At 47.6% G+C, this 11,688-nt stretch overlaps 1 pseudogene; it reads left to right on the forward strand.

Moving 5' to 3' along the window:
• Positions 1 to 487: 487 nt before the first annotated feature.
• On the forward strand, positions 488 to 11,161 carry LOC125537021 (annotated as a pseudogene).
• The last annotated feature ends 527 nt before the right edge of the window (positions 11,162 to 11,688 follow it).

The raw sequence follows: 11,688 nt of genomic DNA on the forward strand, positions 1-11,688 counted from the left end.
AGGCAAGAGGCCGAAATATTAAAGCATTTTCCTTTCTTTGATGCAGATATTCTCAACAACTTCATTGCTGAGTGATTTGAAGACACCTCTCTCAACATTGACGATCCGTAGCTGCCCATTAACATCAACGTCACATTCCAGGCCTGCATAGCCAAGGAGCTTGCTATTGCTCAAAAGATTATTGAGCTGAAGAACAAGATAGACCATGAGAAGGTATCTTCAAGAAGCATATGGCCAAGCTCAGTGTCGTTCAGGTTCAGAACTTCAAGCAGATGATGATTGACCTCAAGGCTGAGTTCTAGAAGCAGACTAAGGCATAGCCTAGTGGTGGGAAGGGGTTGATGCCTTCCCACCCACCCAGGTTCAAGGCACGGTACTTGCAATGTGGGTTTGTTGCACCAATTATACTGTAGGGGGTTCCCTTACAGTCTTTCTGTCAAAAAAGGCTGAATTCAAACATGATGAAGCCAAACGCTCATGTGAGTGCATGAAGTGCTATGCTGAGAAATGCGTCCATGCTCACAATCAGGCTGTGAAGAGAAAGGCCCTTGGTCGTCCTAGAATTGACCCATGTATGGCCGCCAAAAAGCCAAAAAGGCCTGCTGAAGTTGAACCCCAAGCCCCAAGGCAGGAAAGACAAAGCATTATCTTCCCTGCCAGTATAACTGGCACGAAGCCAAAGGTCCCTTCAGCAGCTTCTGGGCATAAGAAGACTAAGCTGGTGTAACATCCTGGATTTTGCCCTCTTCTTTTTCTAATGATTTTCTTGGATTTATTTATTTGATTTGCTTTTATATTGCTATGTGGTTCTGAAACTTGGGAAGATCACGTCTTCCGAGGTTTTATAGTGTCTTGTCATCCTCATCATCATCCCTAGATCATGTCATTTTCATCCTTGACCTAATCCAATATTCTTTTTCTAGGGAATATTCCTTTTTCTATTGAAGGAATAACCCTTTAAACCCTAGGTTGTGAAACAACCTATATTTCTATCACTCCCAAAATTCCCAAATAATTCTCATAAATTTTTTGGGTCCTATCTTCCTCAAATATGGAAAAATATTTCATTGACATGTTCCTAAATCATCCTCCAATAATTCTTTTCCTATTCTACCGTAAGTGGCACTTTGTGAAGTAAGTGCTATTTATCTTTGCTTGATTGACACCAAACTTATTGGACACCTTTTCATGTCCATAGCATTGCCCCATGACAAAATTCAACTCAATTTGCCTATTAAATATTCCTGAGCAATTTTTCAAAGTTCCTGTCCGAGGGAACCCTTTGTGAAGGAAGTACTATCTAAGCATATCCAAATGAGTTGAAATTTTGCAAGGTCCTTCATATGATGAAATCAGGACTCTCCACCCAATCTGAGCTCATGGAACTCATCTATGTGAGACCATATCCAAATCTTAGTTTCTGGTCAGATTTTTTGTTTGTGTCATTGCAAACTCGCGCTCCGGCTCGATCCGGCCGCTGTTCCCGTCGTCTCCCTCCTCGTCTCGAGCTCCATTCATGTCTAGTAGCTACCCCATGAGCTCCTCCGTCGCCCTGTGCCTCTGCCACATCCTGGTTCGCCATTAATTAATGCGCCGCTAGCACCATGCCCGTGCCGTGTCGAGCTGCTGTCCTCCATTAGAGCTTTGCGTGAGCTCACACGTGATGCTCCAGAGACTTCCCTGGCCTATATAAGAGTGCCCCGACCTCCTATGCACCTCACTCACTCCTCACCTGCCTCTTTTGCCCACCAGAGCAACTTCGTGAGCTCTCCCGAAATCCTGCTCGGGGTTTGATTTGATTTGGAGCGAGACCACAATGCCCCCATCCAAAACCTTGGCGCAGACCTACTGTTTGCTCGACGCCATGTCGGAGACCACTAATAAGTTGCACAATTTGCTTGAGTCGGTCATACGTCTACTTGACGCGAACCAGAAGACGACCGACGAGCGCCACCAGGTGCAGCTCTCCTACAACAGTCAGGTCTTAGAGGAACTCAAGCTCCTGTTAAAGAAGATAGATTTGACACAGGCTGATGTGGATAAGGCCCGCAAGGCCATACCGACGCCAGATCCAGCCGCATACGCAAGCACGGGCGCCGCGGACTCCTCTGTGTGAGCATCGCCGCCGCCTCTGCCGAACCGATCCCCGCCGACCCCCCTCTACACAGACGGCACGGCACAGCTTCCGTTTGCCCCACTGGTCAACCATGGCCCTCCGCTGCTGATCAACGGTGCCCCTTCACCGACAGAGCGCGAGCGCCACAACGACTACTACACGAAGCCGCCCAAGCATGATTTTCCTCGGTTCGATGGACTATGCCTAGGATCTGGCTGGAGCATTGCGCGTCCTACTTTGAGCTCTATCGTGTGCTGCCTCACTGTTGGGTGACCACCGCCACGCTATACATGGAGGGCCTGGCAGCAATGTGGCTGTAGGCATACATGCAGAAACACCCATGAGTTAATTGGGCAACATTCACAGCAGCAGTCGAAGAAGGAATTCGGACCAGAGGAATTCGAAGTACAAATGCAAACATTGGTTCAAATGAAATAGACAGGCACAGTTCAGGAATACCATCAGGAATTCGAGACAACCATGTATCACTTCCTTGCTTTGGACCCATCATTGAGCCCCAAGTTCTTCATCTCGCAGTTCCTGCTAGGCGTCAAGGATGAGCTCCGGCTTGGCGTACGGCTCCAGGCACCAACAACTATCACAAGGGCAGCGGTGTTTGCATGCATTCAGGAAGAGAAGATGGAGAAACAATGGGCGCAACGCCACAGAATCACACTAGTGGGGCGACCACCACCACCCAACGCCCCAGTACCAGCTCGCATAATGGTTCCCTTGCGGAAGGATGGAGATGATTATGCATGCAAGCAGCAACTAAAGGAATTCCGGTGAGCCAACAGGCTATGTTTTCGCTGCGGTGACAAATATTCTCATGAACATCAGTGCAAGCGAACTGGGAAAATTCTTATGATTGAGGTGGGCTAGTTCAGTGAGATTCTTTCAGATGACACAGTCCACGCCCTTCAGCTATTGGATCCACCGGCAGCACAGGAACTAGCGTGATGCTCGTTGTCTCAACACGCTCTCTCTGGTGAAGAGGCCCCATCAACTATACAACTGCGAGCTCAAGTGGATGACCAAGTCATGCTGCTGTTAGTGGATACAGGAAGCACACACAGTTTTGTCAGTGAGACGCTTGTCAATCGCTTTTCTGTCACACCTGAAGAACTACCACCGGTTTCTATGCGTGTGGCCAATGGCCAACGGCTGCGATGCAACAAGATAGTTCGTGCCTACGGTGGGAAGTTCCAGGGCACACCTTCCACACAGATTTGCGCATGTTGCAGTTGGGCACTTACGATGGAGTTTTGGGCATGGACTGGCTATCGCAACATAGCCCCATGAACTGCCACTGGCAATTGAAGACAATATCATTTGAAACTGCAGGCAAGATAGTTCACCTCCAGGGCGTCAAAACCATGGATGTGCCACCGATTGCCGAGTCAGATGCCTACGAGCTGCAGCGCATGGTGATAGCCAATGACATCTGGACTGCTGCTCTGGTCACAGTGGAACGAGTCGAGAAGACTGAACTTGCACCACCTCCACCCCCAACATTCAGAAATTGTTAACTAAATATGCAGATGTGTTTGTGGAGCCGCACACCCTACCACCACGGCGTCAGTACGATCACGAGATCAACCTCGAGCCAGGCACAACACCCATTAACACCAAGCCGTACCTCTACTTGCCAGCACAGAAGGACGAAATTGAATAACAAGTTCAGGAGATGGTGCAGTCCGGCGTGATTGCCCATAGCCTGAGCCCTTATGCTGCACCTATTCTGTTAGTGAAGAAAAAAGACGGTAGTTGGAGGTTTTGTGTTGACTTCAGATGCCTGAATTCCGTTATGATCAAGAACAAGTTTCCCTTGCCCGTGGTGGACGAGTTACTGGATGTATTGGCGGGCACAACTTACTTCTCCAAAATTGATTTATGTGCGGGCTTCCATTAGATCAGGATGAGGGAAGAAGATGAAGAAAAAATAGCCTTCAAGACGCATCACGGGCACTACCATTTTCGAGTGATGCCCTTTGGCCTATGCAACGCCCCGGCTACATTTCAATGCCTGATGAACACGGTGTTTGGGCGCCACGTGCGTAAGTTCATCGCCATTTTCCTTGACGATATCTTGGTCTTCAGCTTTGACCTGCAGGAGCACGAAGAACATCTCCGAGTGACCCTGAATCTCCTGCGCGAGCACCAGCTGTTCGCCAAGGCGTCAAAGTGCTCGTTCGCTCAGAAAAGTATTGAGTACCTTGGCCACATCATCTCCAAGGATGGGGTGGCAACAAATCCTAGCAAGACCAGTGCCATGGACGCCTGGCCCGTGCCAACTACACCAACCGAGCTGCGCGGGTTCCTTGGCCTGATGGGTTACTATTGCAAGTTCGTCCCTCACTACGGCATCATCACTAAGCCATTAACCCAGCTGCTCACCAAGAAGGGATTTCAGTGGAGCGACAAGGCCCAGGACGCATTCGTTATGCTCAAGAAGGCCATGGTGACCACGTCCATGCTAGCGCTCCCAAACTACAACCATCCGTTCGCCATCGAGACCGACGCCTGCGACACATGCGTGGGCGCGGTACTCATGCAAGATGGTCACCCTGTGGCCTACCTTAGCAAGGCGCTAGGCGTGTGCAACCAGAAGCTTTCCACCTATGAGAAAGAATTTTGGGCAGTGATGATGGCAATTGACTAGTGGCGAAAGTATCTACAGCATGCATCGGTCGAGATCGTCACCGACCACAAGAGCCTCTGCGCCCTGGGTGACCAGCAACTGGCTAGTCAACTCCAGCGGAAGGCCATGGCAAAGCTCATTGGCCTCTAGTTCTCTTTCTGCTACAAGAAGGGCAGCGACAACACTACTGCAGATGCGCTGTCTCGAGTCGGCCACTTGCTGGCACTCGACGCGCTATCCATGTGTCAACCACAGCGGCTCCAGGAGATCTCCAACTCCTGCACACTTCTAGGAAAAGGCTTATTAGTGGCGCACCTATTTTGGCCATTAATGGCGCACTACAGGTGCGCCAGTATCATCACGCCACTAGTAACATATACTAATGGCGCACCCCTGGTGCGCCATTAGTATACCATACTATAGTGGCGTACCAGGCAGTGCGCCATTAGTAAGTCACATGGTGCGCCATTAGTATGCCTCCCAGGGGGACCATATTTACCTTGTGCTTTGGGTTACTAATGGCGCACTAACAGATAATGCACCACTAGTATTTTTTATAGCAGTGCGCCACTAATGTGATGTTTGGTGCGCCACTAGTATGAATATTAGGAATTATTTTTTCTGATATTTGCACAGGTTACAAAATATATTACTGCACAGAATATAGACATCACAACATATAAACAGCAGATTCATCAAATACAATAGAAGATTAGTCTCTAAATACAATTCATCATATTAGTCTCCGAATTCAAAAGACCGAACAAAGTTAGAACATTACAAGTCTCGAGACCGCGAGTAGCGAGGTTGTCGAAAGTAATACTGCATTCGGAGATAATTGAGAGATGTGTCCTCTCTTATCTCTGTGCTACTGCTACTGCTATGTCTAAACATGACTTAGATTGAACTGAGGCAACATGTGGTGCATGTCGAAAGTAATACTAATCCTAACTTGATCAAGTTTGGATTGTACTACTTTCGACAAGCACCACATGCATGTTGCCTTCACTTCAATCCAATCCATGTTCATTTCACCCACAGATATATAATAACTCTTCATGCTCGCATCACGCATCATCATAATAACAAGTCCTACTAATCATCATCATACAACTTCTACTCGTTATTAATAACAAGTCATACGATCATCATCCTCATAGTCATCGAACCAACCCTACTTAATTGTTCTTAGCACATGATCATCAGTATTAGGTAGGACCTAAATACCCTCTTTAAGGTAAAATAGCATAAAACAAAATAGACCCTGACTCTCCATTATGGAGAATGGAGATCATCCTATCTCCAATTCTTGCGCTTCGCTTCCTTTTGCTTCCAAGAACCTCCTTACGACTGTCCATACATTTTTTCCATCCTTTGATTTGCATGTCTCCACTTCTTTTAGAAATCTGGTATGGACAGTTGAGGTTCGTAGGATGACCTGGCTGTATGTTCAAAACATTAAGGCTACCTTCCTGATACATCAAATGAGGCACACAATTCTCTGGGATTATCTATTGAAGAACATAGTAATAACTTCATAGTTAGCAATGATGTACTAGTTTTAGAAGTATGCAAAATATGCATGGATGTCGTAATAGTAAAAAATCTTACCAGGGTATCTCCATGGTAGTTACCGTAGTTGAACACATGCACTAGTGGCACGTATTGACCATAATGTTGAGCAGTTTTATTGTAGATATTGTAATTCTCAATGTTAGTACAAAATCTGACCAGATGATTTTTCTCCTTGTAAGTCAATTCGGAGCCATCGGTGTATTGGGTTTTGTCTACCATCTCCCGCACATTCTTTGAAGAATGAAAATAAGTTGTCAATGGAAATAAGTTATCAACTATTCTGAAATGAACAATATAAATTAGTTAATAATTAACTATGTTTGAGAAACTCACATAGCGGTAGAACTGGAGGCGTATCAACAAGGACCCAAATGTCCATATTGTCTTGGTCGATGTCAGGATTACCAAGATCCATGGTGACAAGCATACCCTCGTCAAAACCATACATCTTGCAAAATGCTTCCCAATTTTTGCAACCAAAATGGGTTACGCTCCTAGAATTATACAAATTTACTTCAAAATCCACATCATGATGAGTCCTTAGGTGAATTTTCATTGTTTCATAATAACTTTCATGGTCTTCAAAATCCATCCTCTCCAAGACATAGCGTCTTGCATGGCATGGGATAAGCTATACTCGAATTGTAAAAGATGAAAATTACACGTTGAAATAGTTGAAGTCATGATTAATTATGAAAAAAACACTTGTCATGGTTGTGTACCATTTCAACTTCGAAGGTCTCCTCGAGCTTAATGCTGAAGCGCCGATCATCGTCCAGGTGAGGCCTGTCACACAGACCTCGATCATCATGGCACCAGCCGTACTCCCCCGGGAGACTTTTGTGGTCCGATGATGACATTTCCTACATTCATAATTCAAAACTACATCATCTCTTTCGTCCGATGACTTGTGCATTTTCAGCCAGGCCCAGTGGAGTTGGCCTAAAAACATTTCTTTCTTTAAGCCCGCTACATCCATATTAGGGTTTATCGATGACGAGCAACTGACATTAGTAGGTCATCCGACCAGATTAGGGTTTATCGATGACGAGCAACTGACATTAGTAATAACTATGAGTTGATATCACACTTCTATATGTATAACACAAGAGGTAGTTGATCCTACTTAATTAAGTACTAAGATACCCCGGCCCATGCATTAGTCGCAAGTACCCCATATGTCCTATTTTTAACAAAGTCATGCTAAAATTCACGGAAAATTTCAGCATGACCTTTGCTTAAAATAGGACATATGGAGTACCCGAATTTGCCGAAACGGAAGTTAATAGACATTCCGACAAACTCAAGGGCCTCTCTGGGTACCTGCAAAATCATCACGACACGATGGTCGGAGATAAAACCCAGCAAACTAGCAAAGTTGCTGACACCATCTCCAAAAAGAGACCACCACAAAGCCAGAATGCTTTGCTTTCTTACTCTTCTTACTCCTCCTTTTAACACAACCAGAAAGCTACCACCACCTACATAACAAACACCTCCTTGGATATGCTAAAACCACAAAATGATCACGGCAGTGTGTTTGTGGCATCCGTGCCTGTGCCAAGATATGCTAAAACATAGCTCAGCAACCAACAAAAAGTAACTTAGCCCAAGAACAAGCTTTGTGAAAACCAATAAGTCACACATATAAAACCACCTTTGTGAAAATAGTCCACACCAGAACAGAGTCCACTCACATAAGTCACACATTATGTCGATTCAACAGCTACTACCCTTTACACTAGCATTGATAGAGCCCGGTCAGTCAAAAATTACATAAAAACCATCATAAAAGAACTTGTGTATAGAAAAATCTCAAAAATTAAACAATTAGTACATGATGCATGTTCTATGAACCCTGAACATGTACATTGGGAACTATTACAAAAACCGAGAAAACATTATGCATGCTCTCTGAACATGTACATTGAAGAATGCAAAACAACTATTTGGTGAGGGACTCTTTTGCTCTGAATTCATTGAAGAATGACAAACAACTATCTGGACATTAGCAGCAGTAGCAGTAGCTAGGGGCAGCAGGCAGCACTAGCAAAGAAGCAGTGGCGCAACAAGCAAGAGCAGCAGCAGTGCAAGAGCGGCGGCGACGGCAAGAGCAGCAGGAAGGAAAAGCAGCAGTGGCGCTATAGGTAGAAGCAGTAGCAGGCGAGCAGCAGAAGCAGAGGAGCGGCAACAGGTGCGCGCGAGGCGCAGCTAGGAGAGGGCTTGGCGGCTGCGGGCGAGGATAGGCATGTGGGGGCGCGGTGCAGCAGCGACAGGAGGTCAGTGGTGAGCTCGGGGATGGCAAACGATGATGAATCGAGGCGAAGTAAAGGGGGATCCGGAGGAGAATCTCACCATGAAGCCGGGGACGTGGTCGGGGAGGCCGTGGACGGACCAGAGCGAGACGGGGCCGGGGACGTGGTCGACGTGGTCGGGGAGGACGACGGCGATGTACAACGATGGGGCCACGCGCAGGAAGAGACGGCGAGAGGTGGCTGCTGCTCCTCGGCGAGGTGGACGCGCTGCTGCTTCTCCTTGTCGGCGGGGGGCTTCAACGGCGGTGGAGAGCGGGCACGGGGGGGCGAGGGAGGGGATCGATCTGGCGAGGGAGGGGGATCGATCTGGTGAGGGGGAAAGGGATAGAGGGGGGAAGGTTAGCAATGGTGCACCAACCAGGGTGCGCCATAAGTACATCCATATTAATGGCGCACCACCGAGGGGTGCGCCATAAGTAAATTTTTTTGAAAATATCATCAAATTTGTTATTTGAAAATATCATCAAAGTTGTTTTTCTGGATTTTTAGTGGCATTCATTTGTGAATTGGTAAAACATTTATGAACGCGAAAAAATATCATCAAATTTGAAAAATATTCATGAATTCAAAAAGTGCCCATGAAATTTAAAAATATTCATGAGTTCAAAAAATATTAACAAATTAAATACTTTTTGTGAGTTACAAATTCATTACCAGAATAAACACATAAATAAATATTCATGAGGACTAGAACAGAAGAAATATCATTACTAGTTTCGCAAAACAAAAAAAAATTGTTAGTAGTGGCGCACCTTGGTTGTGGTGTGCCATTACTAGTTAAAACTATTAATGGCGCACTGTGCACTGGTGCGCCATTAATAGTTTTGGAAAAATAAAAGAAATTGTTAGTAATGGCGCACCGTGTGTCTGGTGCGCCATTAGTAATGAGGACACTAATGGCGCACCTGTATCTGGTGCGCCACTGCTATAGCAGTGGCGCACCACATACATGGTGCGCCATTAATGTCCATATTGGCTATAACCCTTTTCCTAGTAGTGACGAGACTGACCCGGACGCACAAGAGCTGCTCGCCAAGCTCGCCATCTCCAACACGGACGACCAAGGCCGCACCCTGCAACAAGGCATCATCAGGCAGCGCGGCCGCTTATGCATCGGCACGAACTTCGCACTGCAAACCAAGCTGATCTCCACGCTCCACCACAGCGCCATTGGTGGCCACTCTGGTGCCATGGCCACCTACCACCGCGTCCGCAAGCTGTTTCCATGGGTCAGACTGAAGCGCACAGTGGAAGATTTTGTTAGGCAGTGTGCAGTATGTCAACATGCTAAGCACGAGAACACACACCCAGCCGGCAAGCTTCAACCTCTGCCCATTCTTTGGAGCCGTGGCACGATCTGACCATGGACTTCATCGAAGGTCTACCCAAGACCGAAGGATACGACGCAATCATGGTTTTCATCGACAGGCTCACCAAGTATGCACACTTCATTCCGCTCCATCACCCCTTCACCACGGCACAAGTAGCCCACGCTTTCTGGTAAAACGTCATCAAGCTGCACGGCGTCCCCCATTCCATCATCTCCGATAGAGAAAAAGTGTTCACTAGTGCAATGTGGCGCGAGATACTCGCCGCCGCCGGCACGAAGCTGTTGTATTCGATGGCGTACCACCCGCAAACTGATGGCCAAACGGAGCACGTCAATCAATGTTTGGAGATGTATCTCTGATGTGATGTTCACGACACCCCCAAGCACTGGCGCAAATAGCTTCCAACGGCAGAATTCTGGTACAATTCCACACACCATTCCTCTCTGAAATGCTCCCCTTTGAAGGCCTTGTATGGGAGAGAACCCAACCTGGGGGGCCTGCCGCACCTAAGCTCTGCCTTGCCGAATGACACACCGACGACAGATTTGGACTGGGCTATGCACACCGAACTGCTGCGCACCCAGCTCGCGCGTGCGGAACACCACTTCAAGAAACAAGCAGACCGGCACCGGGCGGAGCGTGCCTCCGACGTCAGGGAGCAAGTACTCCTCAAACTGCAGCCGTACGCGCAATCCTCTATCTCCAACCACCCATGCTGCAAATTGGCATACAAGTTCTTCGGGCCGTTCGTCGTCACCGAGCGCATCGTCACCCTGGCATACCATCTCCAGCTTCCTCCAGGCAGCCGCATACATCTGGTATTCCATGTCTTCCAATTGAAGCCATTTATCCCCGACTATACACCGGTCTTCCCCGACTATACAACAAGCGGCCATCCTGGATCGATGGATGATAAAGAAGGGCAACGCTCCTGTCGTGCAACTCCAGATCCAATGGGACAACATGCCTTCCTTTGCAGCCACCTGGGAGGATTACGGCGTACTGTGGCAGCGGTTTCCATCAGCCAGCATATGGGAGTAGGACACATCTCAAGGAGGGGACAATGTCGTGCCTGCAGATGATAGCAGTTCATCATCTGCAGTGGACTGAGCAGTGCAAGTTCAGTGTGTACTTAACTGAACTTGCAACCCCCTGCGTGGTGATCTGGGCTTGGGCCTTGTAAGCAAGTCGTTTTGGGCTAGGGTTGGCCCTTTTAACCAGCTACTTATATGTACCAAACAGGGAACGAGGAGGGCATGGAAAAAGTGATCAGTTGAATTATCTCCTCCTCCCACACGCTTCTCACCTACTCTCTTCTCTGCTCCTCCCCCAAATTCTAGATCGGATCGCAAAGTCGTTACAAAGATGGCCCACATAACCGACAACTGCCGCTGAAGCCCGCCTCTGCCTTCGGTCTTAACTGGCACCACGGCCCTCTCCCGCAGCCCCTGTTGGGCTTCCCTGTAGCGGCGCTCCCCGGCGAGCACTCCAGTGGTCTCAGCTCCACCGGAGGTGGCGGGAGCAACTGCGGATGTAACGCCCTCGATGCGAATATATCTCCTACGTGTCGAAGCACGACTTAGAGGCATAACCGCATTGAAAGCAATGTCGCAAGTAAGGCAATCTTCACAACATCCCATGTAATATAGATAACAAAAGGGGAAGGTACATAGTTGGCTTACACTCGCCACGTCAAACAAAGTACATAAA

Source organism: Triticum urartu, chromosome 2 (genome assembly GCF_003073215.2).
Source record: "Triticum urartu cultivar G1812 chromosome 2, Tu2.1, whole genome shotgun sequence".
Lineage (NCBI taxonomy): Eukaryota > Viridiplantae > Streptophyta > Magnoliopsida > Poales > Poaceae > Triticum > Triticum urartu.